General features: G+C 37.9%; 1 protein-coding gene and 1 long non-coding RNA gene across 8 annotated transcripts in view; one reads left to right on the top strand and one right to left on the bottom strand.

The window, feature by feature from the left end:
* LOC126871100 (mucin-5AC-like) overlaps positions 1-20,266 on the bottom strand; it is a 329,637-nt gene that overhangs the window by 154,740 nt on the left and 154,631 nt on the right. The gene's annotated exons all lie outside the window — the stretch shown is intronic.
* On the top strand, positions 10,632-18,636 carry LOC126871108 (uncharacterized). Of its 2 annotated transcripts, none has more exons than XR_007691526.1 (3): positions 10,632-11,175; positions 16,905-17,830; positions 17,904-18,636. It is a non-coding gene; the product is annotated as an uncharacterized LOC126871108 (long non-coding RNA). The 2 variants fall into 2 exon arrangements; XR_007691525.1 differs by having other exon boundaries at positions 10,632-11,179.

The following is a 20,266-nucleotide window of genomic DNA, read 5'->3' as shown; positions in this document are numbered from 1 at the left end:
ATGCATAGTGTAGGTAGTTTCTGTGGAATAATGATTTAATTTAGAAATCAAATACAGGTTATACGTACATTCTTTGGATTGGTGAAGTAAAAACAGATTTAAATTATGAATTTATTGCAAATACGTATAATTTTAATTTACGTCGAAAGTATATTAACTACTTCAATTTCCGTCTGATGCGTATATGATTTTTCTAGCTATGTATATAATCTATCCATATATATTTATATCTATCATCCATAAATGGTTAGGGCTGTACTTACAAAAAACAAATGCCACATTCATCCTAAATCAATCGCCTGCGAATGTTCATACACGTTTCCTCATCTGATAAACACGTCTCGCCTTGATTCCTGCGCACATTCTGTACATGCTTTATAAAAGAACGTCACTTCCTCGGAATATACCCATACGACCTTCGCAAACAGGTCTTACTTCGTTTAATATAAATATCACGAGGTCGTTTATTCGTTGATCATATTTCCACATATACAATTTTTCACAACGGAGACGCTGAACTTCAAATGTACTGGGACTTTTTGACACAAACTCTAAGCAATTGCGCTGCTTGGGACTCAAACGGTTAAATACGAGGGTCGCCCAGAAAATAACACCCGTTTTGAAATAACAACAATATAAATGCATTTTCAAAGATTTTCTTTATTTGTAACTTTAGTGTAATTATGTATTAAATATTTAGTATAATTAAATAACTAAGTTATTTTTTGATACAGCTACCAGCTCTATTTGAACGCTCGTCGTAACGTTATACGGTTTTTTGTATACCTTCGTCATGAACTTCCGCCATCAGTTTACATAAGCATCGTCTTACGCAGTCCTTCACATCATCATTTCTTATGAAGCGTTATCGACCAAACAACTCTTTGAGTTTTGGAAAAACGTGATAATCTGGATCGTTTGATGCGTCTAGTATTTGCAATGAAGTTGCAGACACGTTCTGCAGCTTCTCTGTAACGAGAGACGGGCGACCCGAACACTTACGATCAGTTATACAGTTTCTCTATCCCTATTGAATTCCCACACCCATCGTCGTGTCAATGATACTACGTCCATAATTTTATTTTATTACTGTAAACTGCTGTATTTAGATGGTGAATTCCTTTTGGAAGAACGTTTTCAGTGTTCGAAAAGTATAAAAGCGCGAGCATCGAGATTTTCAAATCGCATCGCCATTTTAAACGTATGATATGACGATAATATTAAATATTTAAACACATTAAACAAATTTGGTACGACTTACGTCAATACATGAATGAAACTAGATGACCTTCTATAAATACATTCCATCGTTTTATATAGCTTCTATACATAAACAGGTAGTATTTTCTGAATCCCAACCTAACCTTCGTACAATAGCAGCAGAATGCGGCATGGCACGTCTGTGTCGAATTTAATTAAATCCTATACTTTTATCGTCCACAAATTACCAAAGTATCAAAGGAAAGAATCTGTATCGAATTTAATTAAATCCTTCTATTCTTTCATCCTCCACAAATTACCAAAGTACCAAAGGAAAGAATCTTCGAGTTTCTTTCAATTTCGACAACAATCGTGCACGTCTCGTTCCGGAAGAAAGAGTTTCTAGAACTCGTGGACGTATTAAGCGCTCACAGTTGCGTGCCACCAGGACGAAAAATCGTTGAGTAGATTCGCAAGGATTCACGTTTACGAGCAACGTTCCCATTTCCGCGGCCACGAAAGCGAATACACACGCGCGCGCAACAGAAAAGGTTTCGACCGTACCGTTCAATTTCCGCGCGACGTTTCAATTTCTGCCGTCCACGCTACCGTCAAACCCCTTTCCCACCCTTCGTTCCATAGCCTATTCGATCCTCTATGCCACACCGTATGAGATCAATCGTTTGCCACGACTCAGCCATTTTTGGAATCGACGAACTTTTCGACCACAGTCTCCGTGTAAACATCGTTACCGATCGTCTCTTTCGTGTTCAACGCAAAATAGTTGTCGTTAAGAAACCGGCGAAAGGAAAGTCACATGCGAAAGGAAAGTGACTTTCGTAAAATTCCAGCATTATTTAGCTTATTGTTACTTATCTAGAAAATATATATTAAATAAATCAGATATACGCGCATCTACCAAGTACAATATTTGATTTGGTATATTAAATTATATTATTGATTTGATATATTAAAAATGATGGGAAAAACGATTGCACGTTATATTTTAAGGGTACTGGTAATAACTAATTGTAAAAAAACTGCTCGATTTCCTTACTCTTGAACGAGTTTATATCAACTCGAAGAATTTTCTCTTGATAAAAACTATCCTTTCGATGATCCTCGTACATCACGTAACACGTTAAGCTCGAAACATTCAATTCCCTTCGACTGCTATCGGGAGAGATTAAACCAGACGAGGCAGAAATTGCGAGAGAGAAGGTTCTGCAACGAGAATTACATCCGGATGGACCAAGGCACTTTCAGCTAAATCGTATCACAAAACAAATGAAAAGTCACGATAAAACGGTCGGATTGTAGCAAAAAAAAAGATGCTCTGCCTGGAATAACGTGCTGTTACATCGTCAGGCAAGAAGCGGAACACTTGCACGTGGCGAGGGAGGCAAGAGGAAAAGAAAAAATGAAGGTGCAGAAGAAAAAGCGACGCTACGTCATAACTCGTTACAACGACGACAACGGAAGATAAGGCGGCGGTCGAGTTAACAAAGGCTTCCGTTGTTGCTATCTGAAGCGGTGTCCGCAACCATTGCGCATCCTACAATTGTATCCTGAGATCTTAAACCGCTTCGCGAAACGGCACTCGCGATTTTACAGGGAATTACCACCAGCAGTTGTTGATTAAGATTGCACCTTGTGGGATACACGACAGAAGTTGCGAATATGTACTCGAGGTTCTATCTTCCGTGTCTCGTTTGAAATGGCAACCAATGTAACAGTAAAGAGAAATCGATCCTTTGTCTCGTGTGTGTAATTGAATTGTCTCTATACAACGATGGGTGTAGCAGCTACGAATTTGTATTGAAGAGCCAGGTCTATCTCTTTAGAAATTATAGGCATGTGTGTTATCTTACGTGGTGCTCTTTCTTTATTTTATCACAATAATAGAGATCTATTTATGTTGTGTTATAAATAAAGGAGATTATTCCCCTTTCTTCCTTTTCTTCCTTGACCTCGTTTCTATCGTATCTCCTTCCTTTTTGTGTGTGCAAATAATTTGAAGAAATAATTACAATACAATAAATTATACTATACGAAACTACATGTGAATACTGTTATTTTCTTATAAAGAAATAACAAACGACCTTGATTACTTTGGCTGTCAGGTGCAGAAATATTGTTAGAAGGTTCTTCGGAAGAATGAGCGTACCTAAAGAATCGCAACAATACGAACTCGAGATAATATTGCAACGAAGCAGAATTTCATTTTACCATACGTAGAAAACTTATAGAAGATCGTTAATTTTCTAGCGACTGGCGAATAATTTTCCGCTATTCAGACAATAATTTTGAAGCTCATTTTAAATACATGTCTGTAGTTTAAGTAGAGAGTTAACAGTGTTTACGTATTATGTTATTTCACAGCTAATTAGGTTATCTATAAATACTCGTACACTTTATCTATTATCACTATCTCTTTATCAGATCTCGTAGTAGTGGAACAATTAATTAGACCTTCCTCTCAAATATACAGAATCTCTTACTTACAACATCTGTTGTGAATACAAATATGTGTATATACAAAATAAAACATCTAAAAAACTCAAACCATTCACTTCATCGGAGCCATTGACACAGCTCATTAACACAAAACGAGAGCTCTAAGGTACTAAGGCCATTTTCTACCTCGCATTTCACTCCAAACCCTTCGTTTACACGGATACTACTTCGACTAACCTGTCCATGCTACCTGACACGCTCGAGCTTTCAGCAACTCATCCTTCACCATGGGCGTAACACTTCGAATAGCTCGATCGTCTATAAAATAATACTTCGAACTCCCATTCAACTTCCATGGTCGTAAAACGTCCCCTAATATTTTCACAAACGTTTAGAAATTTTGGGAAGTGCTCAGAAACGCACTTACAAGTATTATGTTACCGTGATTTTACACCAGGTTTATTCAAATTACCTAGGTATCTATTTTTATAATTCTTCTAACAACTTTTCGTTCGCTTAGCGAAAATTTTTTTTTTTTTTTTAATATTCATTAAAATTACAATCAATTCTCGCGTTGAGAAGCTTAGCGAAAATATTTGAATATAGTTCTGGACTATTGTTCTTTGAGTATATGTACTTACGTCGAAATTTATACAAATCTTTGCAATGTCAAATTACCAAATTTACTTATACACTTCGTGGGAAATCGCAGCAATTTGTACGCATTTCTATGTTTCTTTTAACAATTTTTGTACTTCCTAGTGAATATATCTTAAAACCGATCCTGATCCTAATATGCATTATGTAGTTTTATATCGAAGTTTATAGAAAAATTTAAAATGTAAAATCTTCGAACTTCTGTTATTTGTATTTTTATGAGCGTTTTATCGACCAGTCGCGGGGAGACGCGATCGCGAGGAAGCGCGTCAACGGGAGTCGTAAATTCCCGATTACGATTAGAGGTGGTTTTAATGAGTAGCACTTGATTAACAGTTCAAAGATATTATATATTTCCAACAACACGATGATTACGCTCATTGCGTGTATATATATATGTTAATTAATATATGTTGACTGATTTAAAGTAGTGAACCCAGTGCAGAGCTGTCGACTGATCTGTAGTCGTAGATTCAGTGTAGAGATGATGACTAATCTATAGATATATATATAGGCGGAGATCAAGTGAGAATCGGCGACAATACTGTCGCAAAGGAAAACTCTTGTTCGGTGGTGATCGCCTACTACTGGTCGCTTACGAATGGAATTCCGGGAAACATGGGAAAACCCACGTTCCCCCAATGGAACAATGACCATAAGGAACGTCTCCATTTGAAGGTGTTTTAAGCCACTTAATGGTTTCAACGGTAAATCCAAAAAGCCTCGTTTTATTATCGTTCCTTAGGATTATTGCGACCAGCTTAACCCATTTGCATCATGACCCTACTTAAGAGGACTGGTCTCTATCACCGCGCGCGATCAGTCGTAGGTACAGTAAATGACATCCGAATTCTTCATGGAGTTTATCGAAAATTTACTGTTCAAAACGATTGGTAGACAATGTTACTTCGCAAACATCGCATCTTACATTCTTTATAACAGAGAAAAAAAGAAAAAATTATTTATTTAAAAAAAATAAGAAATAAGAAATTAAATCATATTATTTCTCGTGAAGTTCTTCAAAATGGTCAATACAATAAACTGATATAGGCGAGATGTTGACAACCGGGTTAAACGTGAACTTTCACATCTCAAGAATACTTAGCAACTGAAATAAAAAGCAGTCGCAGCGCGCGTAATAATCCACGCTTGGATACAAATGGGTTAATTATATGTATACAGCTGATGGACACCTCGATCGTAGAGAGTCACCGGACGTAACAATGAGATAACCCCAAAATTTTGGTTGCTTATATATATAAGAGTTAACCAAGATGAAAACGTTCGAGGTGTATGATTTCACGCGATTATTGCGACAATGGGAGCGGAGAAGCATCCCAGGCGCATTCCACAACGTCGTCGTGTTCCCCTTGATGCTTCGTTAGCATAGATGGGCGCATAAATAGAAACTACGCACAGGCCAAGTGACGCATGGATCTCTCGGTTGCGATATACACGCGCCAAGTGCATCGCACCCCGACGAATTTGCGATAGGTGCGCATGTGTGCACGCCCGCGGTTACAGGTTGCTTTACGTCACGCGCGTGTGCACGCAGAGAATTATATGTATCGTGTACAGGTGGTACACGGAATTCTGTGTAGGAAGAGATTAAATCTGTGTAGGAAGTGTTTCGAGGAAAACTGAGGGTGGCTGACGTGGGAGCCAATGGTATGAGAGCATCATGATTCTATCTCATGTTTGTGAAAAGCGTTGTTATTCGAGTAATATGATTTAAGCATAGGTGAAAAGTTTCTTCCATTTTATTGGAAAAGGAAGGAAGAGAAGGAAGAAATTGATAAACTGCAGCGATATATTATTTCAGAAAAGATTATATTATACGCAAAGAATGAGGGATTAAAATATACTGGAAGTGAAATAAAAAGAATTTTACATTTTCAGTGAGAAAGTTTATATATATTATGTTATGTCATATTATGACAAGGTCATGAAAGTGGGGGACTAGTATAATTTGTAGTGGGGGATGCGACCTCGAACGACCACTCTTCAATCCCAGCTATAACACGCTTCCCTCTTCTATTATCCTCGTTCCACTTGCACCTAACCACTTCATTCCAATTCGATTCATTACTCTCATTCTATTGGTCGTAATGTCGGTATATTCACTACGCTGGTTGTGTATGATTTATGTATACTCTTTGACATTTTCACATTTTCCGAGTATAAGTTTGTCGTTCAATATTATTGAGAATTTGATTATTCACCGTGAACAATGAACGTTTCGTGACCTCGTTTCAAAATCTTCGAAAACCTATTGGTAAAGAACTATCCTAAGAAGGAAAAGAACAAACTCACTGGAGATTTCAATCCGAATATTCTATTTGCTCTACCAATCCAGCTATCCAGATCTTCAACAGGTACTTCCTCGAAGAATCTAATATTTGAAAATGGTTATCGCGTGTATCAGAAATTAGCGTTCTATGGAGTGAAATTCGATGATAAGACCAGAATCATAGGATTTCGCAATCTCTGAATGGTAATTTCATTACGTGACTAAAATTTAGACGCGATATAGCCGCGTATTTACTCTACCGTATGCTATGGTACTCAATAAAAAATACATACACCACGATAGATGTTTTTTCACGGTATTCAAAACGCGATCGTTTAAATTTCAAATATACTCGCGCGAACATCGTTCGACTGGATATGTGAGCACTCGGTGCACTAAGCCAACAGGTCGATTAATCTCCAACGAGCACGCCCTATTCGATAACAGGCTGCGCGAAGGATTTTCAAGGATCCGTGAACAACATCGTCTCTTGCTGTAGAAGTTTTCGTTATCGCCACTATAATGAGTGGGAAACCGCTTTTCGACAAATGGTACAGAGAGAGACAGACAGACAGACAGAAAGTAAAAACGCAAATTAAACGTTCATGGTTTCGGCTTGTACACGTGGGACGGGAATGGATTCACATAAGTTTACATACGAATTAGTCGGATATTTAGCGGAATCGCGGCACGGTTTTTCCGGGCGCCGAAAAACCAACGTGAAAACGCTTCACAGACCCAGAAACAAAATTACTCCTGCGTTAAACATGAAACGAAATTTCCGACGAAACGCGCTCCAATTCCCGTTTTTCCGTTTATCTCTTTTAACGCTAATATTTATACAAGTGCGTCTGCGAAACCATAAAAATTCTGTGTTGCAAATAACAATCATTGAACTTAAAATTAATGCTTTTTTCGTATGGCTTCAACAAAAGCAACTTTTTTTACTCTTTTATTCTTCTGAAAGAATAGATTCCATATTAGTTTCTGGTATGGCGAGTTTCTTCCTATATCTGTATTTTAGAATAATGAATCTGTTTTACGTATTTGCGATTGTAGGTCTTCAGAGTGCAATTGTTTAAATATACTGAATTGTGATATACTGAAAGAATCCGCATAAAAGAAGAACTGCGATACATTGATGCAAAATTCAAAACGTATATTAACATTCATACCTCTCAAAGGGGTTGAGGTCAAGACAACAAAAATTGATATGTCTTCATGATAATATTAACATGTGATCTCGATAGTCGGAATGCCAACTATTCGCGTGTCGATTCTTAATCCTAATTACAATTATGAACGAATTTGATAGTCAGAAAACAAAGCTAAGGGATTTAAATGGGGGTTGTTAAGTGTCAGCGAGTCCCATGATGAAACGTGATGAAAATTTATCCGTGGATGAGAGAAATCGAGCTAGTTTACGATGACCAGATAACTGAACTCGAGTTTCTCGAATTATGCCACGATCATCACCAATCGAAATGAACCTCGTAATCGGAAAAGTTTCTATGATGACAGCGGTAAAATTAATAGCAACGAATCAAGATGGAAGACGCGTAATCCGCCATATGGTCATAAACTTTTCAATTCAGAGATATTCCACGTGCGAATTAAAATGTTTTGTGCAATGAACAAATCAGTCAGATAGGAGTCGACCTTACAAAGGTTCGCGGTAACGCGAACCATGGAAGGTCGTTACCACGCTCACCCTTGTCTGCTAAGTAACGACGTCGTATTCTCGACGTAGGTGTATGTTGTACCCAAGTATCTTGCGTAGCTACGTGCCGTGTACATGGCCGATTGCGCATGAAACCATTCACGCGAAGGAAGCAGTCCGCTCTTGCGGCAACGTTAAATCGTACATAAGTAGACGGTGTCACGAATAACGGGGCAACGATAATTTCTGTCCGGCACTGTTGGAATCTGACCGAGAAACTCCAAGACAAATAACAGTTGAGCGACAGTTTCTTTAAAATAAAACGAAATGTCGCGAAGTTTAGATATTGTTCCGTCCACTTGATAAGTGTGTCGTGCAAATTGAATAATATATCGAGAGTAAAATGATTTTTAACATATCGCTTGAACGATCGGGTTTATACTATGCTATGTTGTGTTACGGTATGGAGAAACTTTATGGATTCGTTTCTGTGTAATTTATCTGAATTTTGTTTAACTCATCTAGATGTAAAAGGTGTTGTTGTAAGACAATTGTCGGCAAATACAAATTTTTGCTCTTACTCAACAATATGGAATTCTTATCTCTCCTCGCACAAAATATTACCTTGCCTACACGTTTTCCATACAATATATGTTCTTTCTTTTTCTATTCTGGAGTCCCTTCCATTCGATTCAGGTAAACTAGACAGAAATTCCCAGGACACATTCAGTCACGTTCATCGAAAACCTTGGATGGCCATGCATTCTTCTGTCACGCTCCTTTCAAGTATTCAATCCGTCCCTCTCGAAATTCCTAACTTTCGAAACTTAGTTACCTGCCGTAAACACTTGCATCAAATTCTCACTCCTGCGATTATAACATATTATGCCATAAATAAACCACAGATGTATATATATTTATGAGAAACTTAGAAATGCAGAAATGTACAGAATACACCTAATACATAAAAATATATAAAATACTCAAAGCAGAGTATTCGTTCTAATATCGAAAGGTGAAACTAATCTCCATTTAATTTAAGCTTCTTTAGTTACATTCATAAAAACACAAATTTACATGAACATTCGCAGTCTAGACACGAGAAAACGTCAATATTACAATTTAGTTTTCTCATCATTCGCAGGACGGTCATAAGATAATTAGGTCATCGCGGTATCGTTTCTGACGAAGGAAGAATCCCTGAGCGAGCATAGTGATGAATAATACTTTCGGACGTAATTGTTACAACGAAGTTACAACGAAGTGGAGTAGCTTTTACATTACCTTAAGGCTAACGGAAGGTCGGTCGTCCAACAGGATTATCTATGCTATGTCGAGATCCGTGGAAAAAGAGAAAGGTGGTTCGTACGCTTTGCTGGAATTACTGCACAGGATGTCCCACTTAAGTCGAACATCTTGTGCGGCTATACGAGGCGCTTCCTATGCCACGGGATAAACGCCGAGGGAAAAGAAAATCGTTCGTTTCGAAAGCGCGATGACATCAACGCGAACGAACGTGAAACGTCTTAATGCGCGCATTTCTGTTTCTTTGAACTGAAACTGCAAATGTTCGTAAACATTTAAACTGTAAACACCGATAACTTTCGCGACTTCTAATACGATCATATCAATTCAGCAAATATGTTTAGTCATTCCTTGATTTTTATGTTAATTTTCCTTTTATGAACGTTTTCGCTCAAGACCCAGAATCATTAGAAGATCTCATTGAAAGAAGTTATTAATACCCACGATCACAGATTTCATTTTAATTACTAGTTTATTTAAAGAAATTGACAGCGGGGTCGTGTTAGAAAGATAATATTATATTCGCGTTACAAGTTTTGATCCTTACATTTGTCCCTACAATCTACCATTAAAACCGACAAAACCAGATTTCCAACTCGAACGCGTGCCAAGAGTGTACTGTAAGCAAGCACCGCAAGCAAATACGTTTAAACCACTATACCCAAGTTGGTTGGAGGCAAGCTCGGACTAAAATTCTCAGAACTAACTGAACTGCTATCTGTTTCCTTGACGTTTCATACAAATATTGTCAAACATTGCCCAATCGTTCGATTATTTTTCGCAAACGTAAGAGATTCAATGACAACCGGCATTCTTCAACTTCTCTTCCTCCTTTCACAAAATAATTCGTATCAAAATTTTCTTTGTGATACCACCTAACAAACTGTAGCTGGACGATAAAATTTCCTCAGATGTCCTAACTAGGAGGACTGTCAACAAACAATTCAAAGCGTACAAACAACAACCATATGTGTCGCGATTATTTTAATTATTTCTGGTACTCCAACATTTTCAAACTTTCGCAAAAGAAAATAGAAATAAAAGAAACGACTTTGAAATTTTCCGTATGTCCTATACTTTCGACTTTATGTCAAAGTTGACTCGCGGAACAGAACAGGTTAAACAAAATGTCGACGTCGACGATGATCTAACTGTATCCTACCTTTGATAACGCGTGTACAAGATGCACACACGGTCCGCGTGAGCATGTTTGTGCATAATACACGAAGCGCGTGCACGTAGACGCGTCACGTAGCCGTGCGTGCAACAGTACACGGCCGAGAAGCAATTATGTACGACGGCAATGATAATCCCCGGTTGTAACTACGCGGGTAACTATATCGCGCTGCAGTATATACCGTGACAACTACACCGCGTAGTCTACGGGTACAGTTTATATGGGAGTCGGTCGTATAACGTTTACGTCATACGAGGCGAGCTGCTGCTTCTCCGAGAGCTTGCATGCGGAAACGCACCCGTAACTCGTCCCTGTGTCTACGATCGCGCTTAATTGGCTGCGGATTTCGGATCCTTGAAATTCAGACGATTTCGGAGGATTAACTTTGGATTTTGGAATCCTGCTGACGTTTTTCGCAATTTAAAACGAGTATGTGAGTATTTTACATTTTTACAGTGGCATTTGTAAGCAATGTTTTTGAATTCTTCGAATGACATTTTCTGATTTGTAAAATCTTTTATTTGCGAAAGTTTGTGATTTGTCAAATTTTGTAATGTATGGAATTTTAACTTGTGAAATTTCGTAATCCCTGATATTACGTGAGTTCCAAAATCTTGCGATCATTGAAATTAATTTGTGGAATGGTGATTGCCAAATCTTTCGATTTGGTATTCAGAGGTGTAAAAATCTAGAAAGTTCGACATTCATTTTTACAAAGAAAAAGATTGAATAATTGTGCGTTTCAGTCGTAATGTAGAAATGCGATAATTCATTTTTTGGGAAAAGCTTTTTCATCGTATTACTGGTGAATGTTTCGCATACAGATATGCAACGAGGCTAATTAAACGTTGTTGGCGCATGTTATTAATGAATAAAAATTCGTACGATTGAATCCAAACGATTGACGTACAAAAAGCGTAAGTTGTTGTTTAGGAAAATACGTCTCATTAAATTGTACGTCAGCAAAATTGTACTTTTACCGTGGAGAATTGTTTTCTATAAAATTGCATCAAGAGTTACCACTGGTAGCCGTAAAACCGGTATTTTACTTATTACAAATAATAAATAAATAAAAATGCGAATGAAATATTTCAGAAGTAATCTACCTTCGACTGAAGGTTGATTAAATGAAATTACATTGTACTAAATTGAATACATCATACTGAGCAGGCTCGAATTAAAACGAATACTAATGAACTATATCAAAGGGAAGAATTGTGATTAAATGAAATCAAACTGGAACTAGCGGAACCAAAATACGATAAACAAATGGAAACACACGAGAAAGCAATTCGAAATAAAGTGAGTCCGACTAAACCTATCGTGGTCGATTCACCAAACTGTACCGAATCGAATTGAAACCAAACTGAATCCAATGAACCTACAACCAGTTGAATCAAAAGAGAATTAAAATCTGGATAAATAAAAGCTGAGTCTCAGTTCACTTTTCTTATGATTTAAGCATTTTTATTTCAGATGTAGCTTGATCAGTATTTCAAACCTCACCAAAATCCTTAACTCTGGTAAGAATTCCAAATCCAATTTTAACTCTATTAAACTCTATTAAATCCAACCATTCTATATCCGGATAAAACCAAACTAGTTTGCTACAAGAGTGACATGGCTAAAAAATTGTGTAAAATGTCATTCAGATATGGACAAAATTCCAAACCTAACTCAAATCGTACGAAATCAGGTCGATCCAAACCAAATTAAACGAAACCAAGCCGAGCCAACAAAACGATAGTCTACGATTTAATTCAGATTTAAAGAGAATTCAAACCTTATCTCAAATCATATTAAATCGAATCAATATACACCAAATCGAACGAAATAAACCACACAAGACGTCTTTAGAGACATAGTTCAAACGTAACACGTTTCACATGACAATCTTTCGTTCCATCCTAACTTGCATTAATCGGTAGTTTAACGTGGAACAATCTTGCTGCTCTTGTCGGACAACGAAGCACGTTTTACATTTCCCACGAATCTTTTTGAGACTCGTGCATCGGATACCCGCGACACACGGGGAAACGGTTTCGATGCGAATGATGCAACGACATCGCTATACTCCGATAAACGACAATAGTAGACACTACTCCGCGGTAATCGTTGCTAGAATATTCATGAATCGCGGCACAGCTACGGAGACGCTGAAAAAAAAGAGATACGGCACAGTGGGAAGAGGGGATCGTTGAAAGAAATCCGATAAAAAGCAAGTATCGAACTGTTCTATCGTTTATACTAGTGTTGACCGTAGTTCACGAAATATTATACTGTATATTGTACATTGAGCGAAAAAATAAAACAAGTTTTCCCGCGTAATAAATCTTCGTAAATGACAAATGTGGAATAGGGCTTGAAATGAAACGTAATTGTTCGACGTTTGTGACAGGTCTGAATTAAAAGATTTATGTGTATACGAAAATTTATATTGTCGGTTTGCTACGACAGTGACAGGTCTAAAAAATTACCTGTTTTGAAATATGTGCAGTTTACTTTAAATATGAGCTATTTAATAGAATGGAAGACAAAATTAGAATTATACAATTTAACGTTTATATTAATTTTTTATATTGCGCACAATTTCACAATTCAAAATAGGCTTATTTTAACTCATTATCTTAGAAGCAAAGTAAGCAATATAAATAAACGACATTCCCTGGCAGACTTGGAAGCTAAAAAGTATTATTAACTAAATTATGAAAGGAAACAGATATTCTCAGAGAGTAATTACGTATGATCAACTTCAAATTTTCTATCTCAAACCGATATTCTGGACAAATCTGTTTTTTTTCTCTCTCCTTCTCTTAACTGCTAGCAAATTGACAATATACAGATGTACTTGAGAATCTTGTAGCTCGACAATTTTGCTATCCTTTTTTTAGAAAATTGCAAAAGTCGAATATCTGGAAAGGAATCAAAAGAGCGCGCGCGTTGCAGAGGGTCTTCTACGAAGCAAAGTCTCTCACGGAAATATAACGGTAAACTAAAGCAGCCGGTGCCCGTTCCACGCATACCATAGTGAATAGTCCGCTTCTTCTGCTTCTTATTCCTGAATTCCGCTCGAGCCTGAGCTGCGACGATGTACATAATATCCGCAAAACAACAACTTTCGCGTCCCTATTAAATTAATATCGACTCGCCTCTAATTAGGCCAACCAATTAGCGAATTAAACTTTTCTGCCAACCATGCCCCAAGTGAAAGAGACGAGGATTTCTTGTGATTCACAATTCCTGTAATCACCTTTTTCAATAACGAGAGATTCGTATTTATCCAAGCAACGCCATATTTTTCTCGTTTTAGCTTTTATCTTCCTTTGTAAGAACCAGATAAAAGGTATCCGAATAAATGAAGCAGCATTTAGGAAACGACATGCAAATGAGATTAAAATACAGAGGCACGGGATTCAAGGGGGTTGACGATGATGCCTTCACGGCTTATAGTTTGCAAGAGATATTTACTCGACGAAATTAGGGCGAGCAGCGTCGTAGAAGCCAAGGGCGATCGAACGGACATCTTCGAGCGCGAGGGCATGAATCCAATTACGTCGACTTTTATTTACAAGCGGGATACAATCAACGTTCACCCTCCCGCTGTCCGTACTTCGATTGCTTCCTATCGTATCCCATCCGATCCCTACGATATCTCACCAGGATCCTTTTGTCCTATTTCCCTCTCACGATGGACATTTTCCAACAAACTCTCTGGCTAATTTAACTACGTGTACTAATACTATTCAACGAATCGTATAACGCGTTCCTCTATAATACGCATTTACATGGACTGACAAAATATTGCGACGGTAAAACGCGGTCTGTAAAACGCGATAAACAGTATAGTGTGTATATGTAGATCAAGCTAACACAACTTTTGATCTTTTCTTCTGCAAATGCGATATTCATTTCTTTGTATTATATGCAATGTGGCATTTTAACACATTTAAATTTTTCATATCTACAGGCTAGTTGCAAATGATATAAAATATAATCGGTACAAAAATATGGTTCGTAAAACGTAACTTCCTATAGCACGGAACGTATCCCCGTGTTATGTTGTATCAAGGCCAATTATGCTATATAGCTACCTAAACATCGTACATTTTAACGAAGTTACAATAACGTTGATGAAAATTTCTCATCATTGAGAATAATTACACGCTTTTTTTAGAAATGTGAAATTCTCCCAGAGATTGAAGTTAATGTTCGCGGTTCGTGCAACGGTCGACAGATACGAAAGACGAAGAAAACACCAGCCGAGTTTTTCCACGTCTCGAATACGGACAGTCAAACGAATGAGTCCTCGGGACTTTCAGCGTCCCAGTACGTTCCGAGCTCAATTTCAGCTCAATTACCGTAACCAACCTTTTTATTATTTTTACCAGCTGTTTGCTGGTTTCTCACTTTGACAATTTTCCTGTCCTTAAATCGGAGCCACAATTTCGCTATCCAGGCAATTTGCTCTGTTTTGACCCTACGTTGGACATATTTCATCTATAACCCAATATTCGCCATTCCGTGCCGCGGAAATTGGACAATCGATAGCGACCGCAATAGCTCGAATTACGAGTAAAATTCACCATCGGATACGTTTTTTTTTTCGGATGGCACGGGGATACCGAGTGAAATTTGAGCAACCTTCGAGCCGCTCCCGTCCACGTTCGAACGGAGCTACGTACTATGCCTGCGAACGATAAAAATACCAGGATCCCTGCAATTTTAACGAACCTCTTTTTCTTGGTGAACGCTATAGAAGGATTCCTCGTGGAATACCAGCGAACGCACGCGTGGAATAGACGAGGGCTGAGAGAAATGTACTTGTCATGTTTATCTATGTTTGTCATACATGATAAATATATTACCGTATACACATAATTATATATTACTGCTCGCTAATATATATATATATTTTTTTGCAATCAGTAGACTATAAATTGAAGTTTCGAAAAATAAGATATTATTGTCTATATATTTCCAAATCTTTTGGAAGACAATAATATCTTATTTTTCGAAACTTCAATTTATAGTCTACTGATTGCAAAAAGAAGATAGTACATTTGCGAAAAAAACTGAAGTTTGAAGGGTAGAGAGGAAAAACACCATAATTTTATAAAATTGCATTATAATAGACAAGAACAAAAAATAAATACTGTATGTAACCTACTGTAACCTACAATAAACAAGTTATATCAACGTGGTAAAAAATATCTAATATAAAAATTAATAACACTCGGGCACGCAAATACCAATTTTAAACTTCCTTTTATCCGTCACTTATGTTAAAACCAATTACTAATTTATCAATTAATTTATTCATTTGAGTCCAATACGAGCACTATTACCGCAGACTAAGCAAGTTGTCCGGAAACTTGAGAACGACATTGTACGTGTTCGCGTGCGCCCACGACCCTATTACAGCGAGATATGTACTTCGAGGTTTGCTACGGACCTTCTTTTCGAGCCTTTCCAAGGTTGCTGCATTCGATTAGGCAGCTCTAAAATCGGCCACGACCATGATGGCTCCGTAACAGTTATACTCTGAATGAGAAACGAGCCTCTGCCTCTGATTCTGGTTGCTCTCAAACCATAGCCAGAAAGTTTCACGAACACGATGGAACCACGGATCCATTAGGGATCCATTTAAAAGTGTCCCCTTTGTTCCAATAAATACTCGTTATTCGAATATTCCCTCTCATTGTTCGGTATGAATTAACGCTCGTTACGGGAGCTCGTGGTTTCCGGCCGAGCGCTGAAACGAGGGAAACATTTTTGAAGTAATCGCGTATGTTGTCGTCAGAATTGACAATCGCGCGTCTTTGTTACGTGGCAAGGACTCGATATTTTAATATAACTTCTATAATTAGCTATTTTGAGCGAGATATTTAGTCTTCTCTTACTGGAATCTTATTTGTTTATGAGAAAAGAAGTTCCAGTTGACTATGGTTTTTCATAAGAGTTTATGAGTTAACGATTGACATAACTGGATTGTCCATCTGTTCTCTAGTATTCATAGAATAACATAGTATCGTAATATAACAGAGTCGAGTGATGAAGAAATAAAATGAATTAAACTGTATAGTAGAAGATTAAAAGATTCAGTTGATTTTACAATTCAGTTCATTTTTATTTAGAAATATCTTTTTTTATGGTTCCAGACTAAGTGACGTTGTTGGAATTTCTCTTTCAAATTTCCCAGATATTACAATCACGTATAACGGTTAAAATAGTCGAATTATGTCGTTTCTAAACCAACGAGTGAAAGTAAATACATGCAATTAAGAAAAGGTAAATCGTGTAAACACGAAGTTTCGGAAAGAAGTACGTAAAAACTATTCTCGTTTCATGTTTTATTCATCCAGCATGTTTAAATAATGACTCGACAGAGTTCAATTTATTCCGTCCATGTTCGGAAAATGGACTACATATTATTGTTGCATCGTGTCGAACTCGATCGAGTCGTAGGCATTCGTTGCCGCTGACAAATTTCTCGCATATCTGACCGACACACCGGCTAATTCGCAATCTAAACTGCACACTAGTGCACACCAGCAATCATCTGCACGGATTCACGTGGGAGCACAGTGTATCTAGTGAGAGTAGACGATTGAAACCGGTTTCTCCTGCTTTCAGACCGAGTAATTTCGTTAGTTCGCGCGGCATCCTCTTCTCTCCTCGTGCCACGGACAAGGGAGAAAGCTATTTCACCATCACGATCACTCCCGTTCGGCTGCATCGTTCTCAAATTGTCTAGCTTCAAAGAATTTCTAAAACGAACAGGTTTTTTCATCGTCTTCCACTATATTTTCTATTTCTTTATTTTGGAAGGGACCTTCTATTCGATATACACGATTGTTTTTGTAATCAACGTTTTTGTTCTTTTCTTTTCTTAATTCGATTAGGTTATAGGGTAAGCAGGGTTCTTTAAGTCAGAGGAATACTTTAATCGAGCAAAATACGATTATAAATAATTTTTAAGAAATCTACATTTGAAAATACGATGTTACTGATTGACGTGACAAACACAGTGAAATATATCGTATGCTCATATTTATCGAGAAACTTCTATTTATCAAAACGAAAGGTAACTAATCTTAATATTGTTAGTTGTAATTATCGTAATTCAGTAACATGTGTATATTACTTTATTTTCGTAGATTCAAAAGTAGCTGGCACAGTGAGACAAATATCTGAATGACCTATTTTTCGAATTCTGAGGAAACTTGATATTAGCGAAAACGATCTACTCGGATAAATCGATGGTTGAGTATCAAACTTGTGACGAGCTGACGTTCCATAATGACGGAGGGAACCTTGTAATGCTTCCTCGACCATGTGGCTATCGATTATAAAATGTAAGAATGATCCATCAAAAATAGAACGCTGCAACAGTAACACGACGCCCTCAAACACGAAGATTCAATCTACAAGAAGCTAAGGGAAACGTTCGAACGATAAACAATTGCCCTCAAAACGTCGAAAAAACTTAGTAAAATTTTAAATAAATTATCTAAAAAAAACCACTCGAGGAGTTAGAATGATAAATGGTGTATGTAAGTGCCGGAAGCGAAGATTTACAGCAGAAACAAGTACTGCGTTTCTACTAATTCTAACTTATTTCTGATACTTCATTCATCACTTGAACGCTATGAACATTCAATGATTATCACTGATAAAAAAAAAAAACGCTTTATTCTAAAATAATGGTACACATGTACAAATATTTTTTATCCGCTATATAGTAAATTTACATCTCTTTTCACTAAGAAAAAGTCTTTTACTCGTTTCTTTAACGTCTACGTCATTTGCCATTTCGACTCGATTTATCTGCTTATCGAAAATACTCGTAATCCTTTACGGAAGTGAGAATGAAAATGCGCAACGACGAAACGTCGTAGGCAGACGAAGGGAAACCTTCGAAGAGACCCGGCGTCGCGTCTCGCCGTTGGCACGGTCGACGGCATCGCTCGTCGTCGCGCGAGCATTATGGGACGCCTTGAAGTAGTTTACAAGCAGCTTGAAACTCGACGTCGAACGGAACGAGAAGCGAAACCCGCGGGGCGGCCCCAACCGGAGAGAAGCAAGATTAATTAGATGCCGATGACAAAGCGGGAGCGTGTCTTCACGCGCTCCGCTCGGGCTGACGTTCATGGCCCGATAAACTTTGAAATTTTGACGACGCTCCAACATCCGGCCGCACGAAGCCTTCTTCCCGCTGACAATGCCTGCGCGATAAGGCTATTGATTCGGTCCTTGCCCCGACGGGGAAAATTGAACACTCGATTAAATCTTCCTCGCGTGGGCGTTCCCGAAATTCCCGGGCGAGCTCAATCGATGTTCTTGCTTCGACCAAAATACAAATCTATTTTGTCTTTCTATTCTTCCTTTTCTCTGTATGTTTTCATTTAGTAGTTCAGATGTGAAAGAAGAGAATAATGAAGACCATTATCGTTGAGAGGAAGTAGTTTAACATGACAGAGGTGAGAAAGGAAGCGACTTGTTATCTGCACTGTTTTGGGCCCAAAGAGTATGAAGGTTCTTGGAATAGAAATATGTGCACGAAGTCTTGCAGAAGATCAGTGACATAGTTAGTCTTATGATAATCAATATTTCTAGAATATTCAAGAGGGTGGTAAACGTAGATAATTCCAAAAGCAAATAACTGCACAGGCTTGGCAATATATTCGCTGTTATTAAAGTACAATTATATTATCTCTGAAATTCTACAAAACAGAGTGTCCATTACTTTCTTCAATTTTCCAAGTCATTTTATCGAATTGTATATCTCAACGTGAACGTGGTAATATTGGATTCGATGACAGTGTATTAAATTCTCAAAATCATGCTCTATGAAAGCTAGAAAATAATATAGAAAATCTCATTCTTGCACGCGTTAACTCGTTAAATAATTACGTAACGAGCGAAAGATCGAGTTAAAAATTTCATAGATTGATCGAATGTTCGAACTAAAAAAGTGTATCGAAAAAATCGCTTAATCATTCGTCCCGTGACACTGTACAATAACGAACAAGTGTAAAGAGCCACAACGTGTGCCGTACATCCATACATCGACGAGAAAGGCATTAATGTTCGAGCACGTGACGGAAACCTGTCGCGCATCGATCGTCGGGACAAGGCTATGGACGTCGGGAAGAAGACGAAGAAATGACCCTCGACGAGAAAGCGGGATACACGAGCGTCGAATGGATCGTGGGGCGCCTGAAACCCCATCAGACTATAGTTGCCAAGGGTTCACGCGACACAATAACCAGAGACACGAACGTGAATGCTCGGGACGCGTGTATTTGAACACGATACGTGTCTCGAGGGCAGAGCTTCTCACTTCGTTCACACCCTTCTTCGACTCTAACCCCCTCGCTCTAACTTTCAACCTCCCTTCTTTTCTTCCCGTTCTCGACGACGTAATTTGTATCCTCGGAAATATCATACGACTGAAATTATCGCAGGACCGCTTACTTGTTGAGCTTTGAACGTGAAAATGAACATTTCCTCGGTGTTT

The sequence above is a fragment of the Bombus huntii genome, chromosome 11, assembly GCF_024542735.1.
Source record: "Bombus huntii isolate Logan2020A chromosome 11, iyBomHunt1.1, whole genome shotgun sequence".
Taxonomy (NCBI): Eukaryota; Metazoa; Arthropoda; class Insecta; order Hymenoptera; family Apidae; genus Bombus; species Bombus huntii.
Note: the sequence above shows the minus strand (reverse complement) of the source record. Positions and strands in the feature narration are given on the sequence as shown.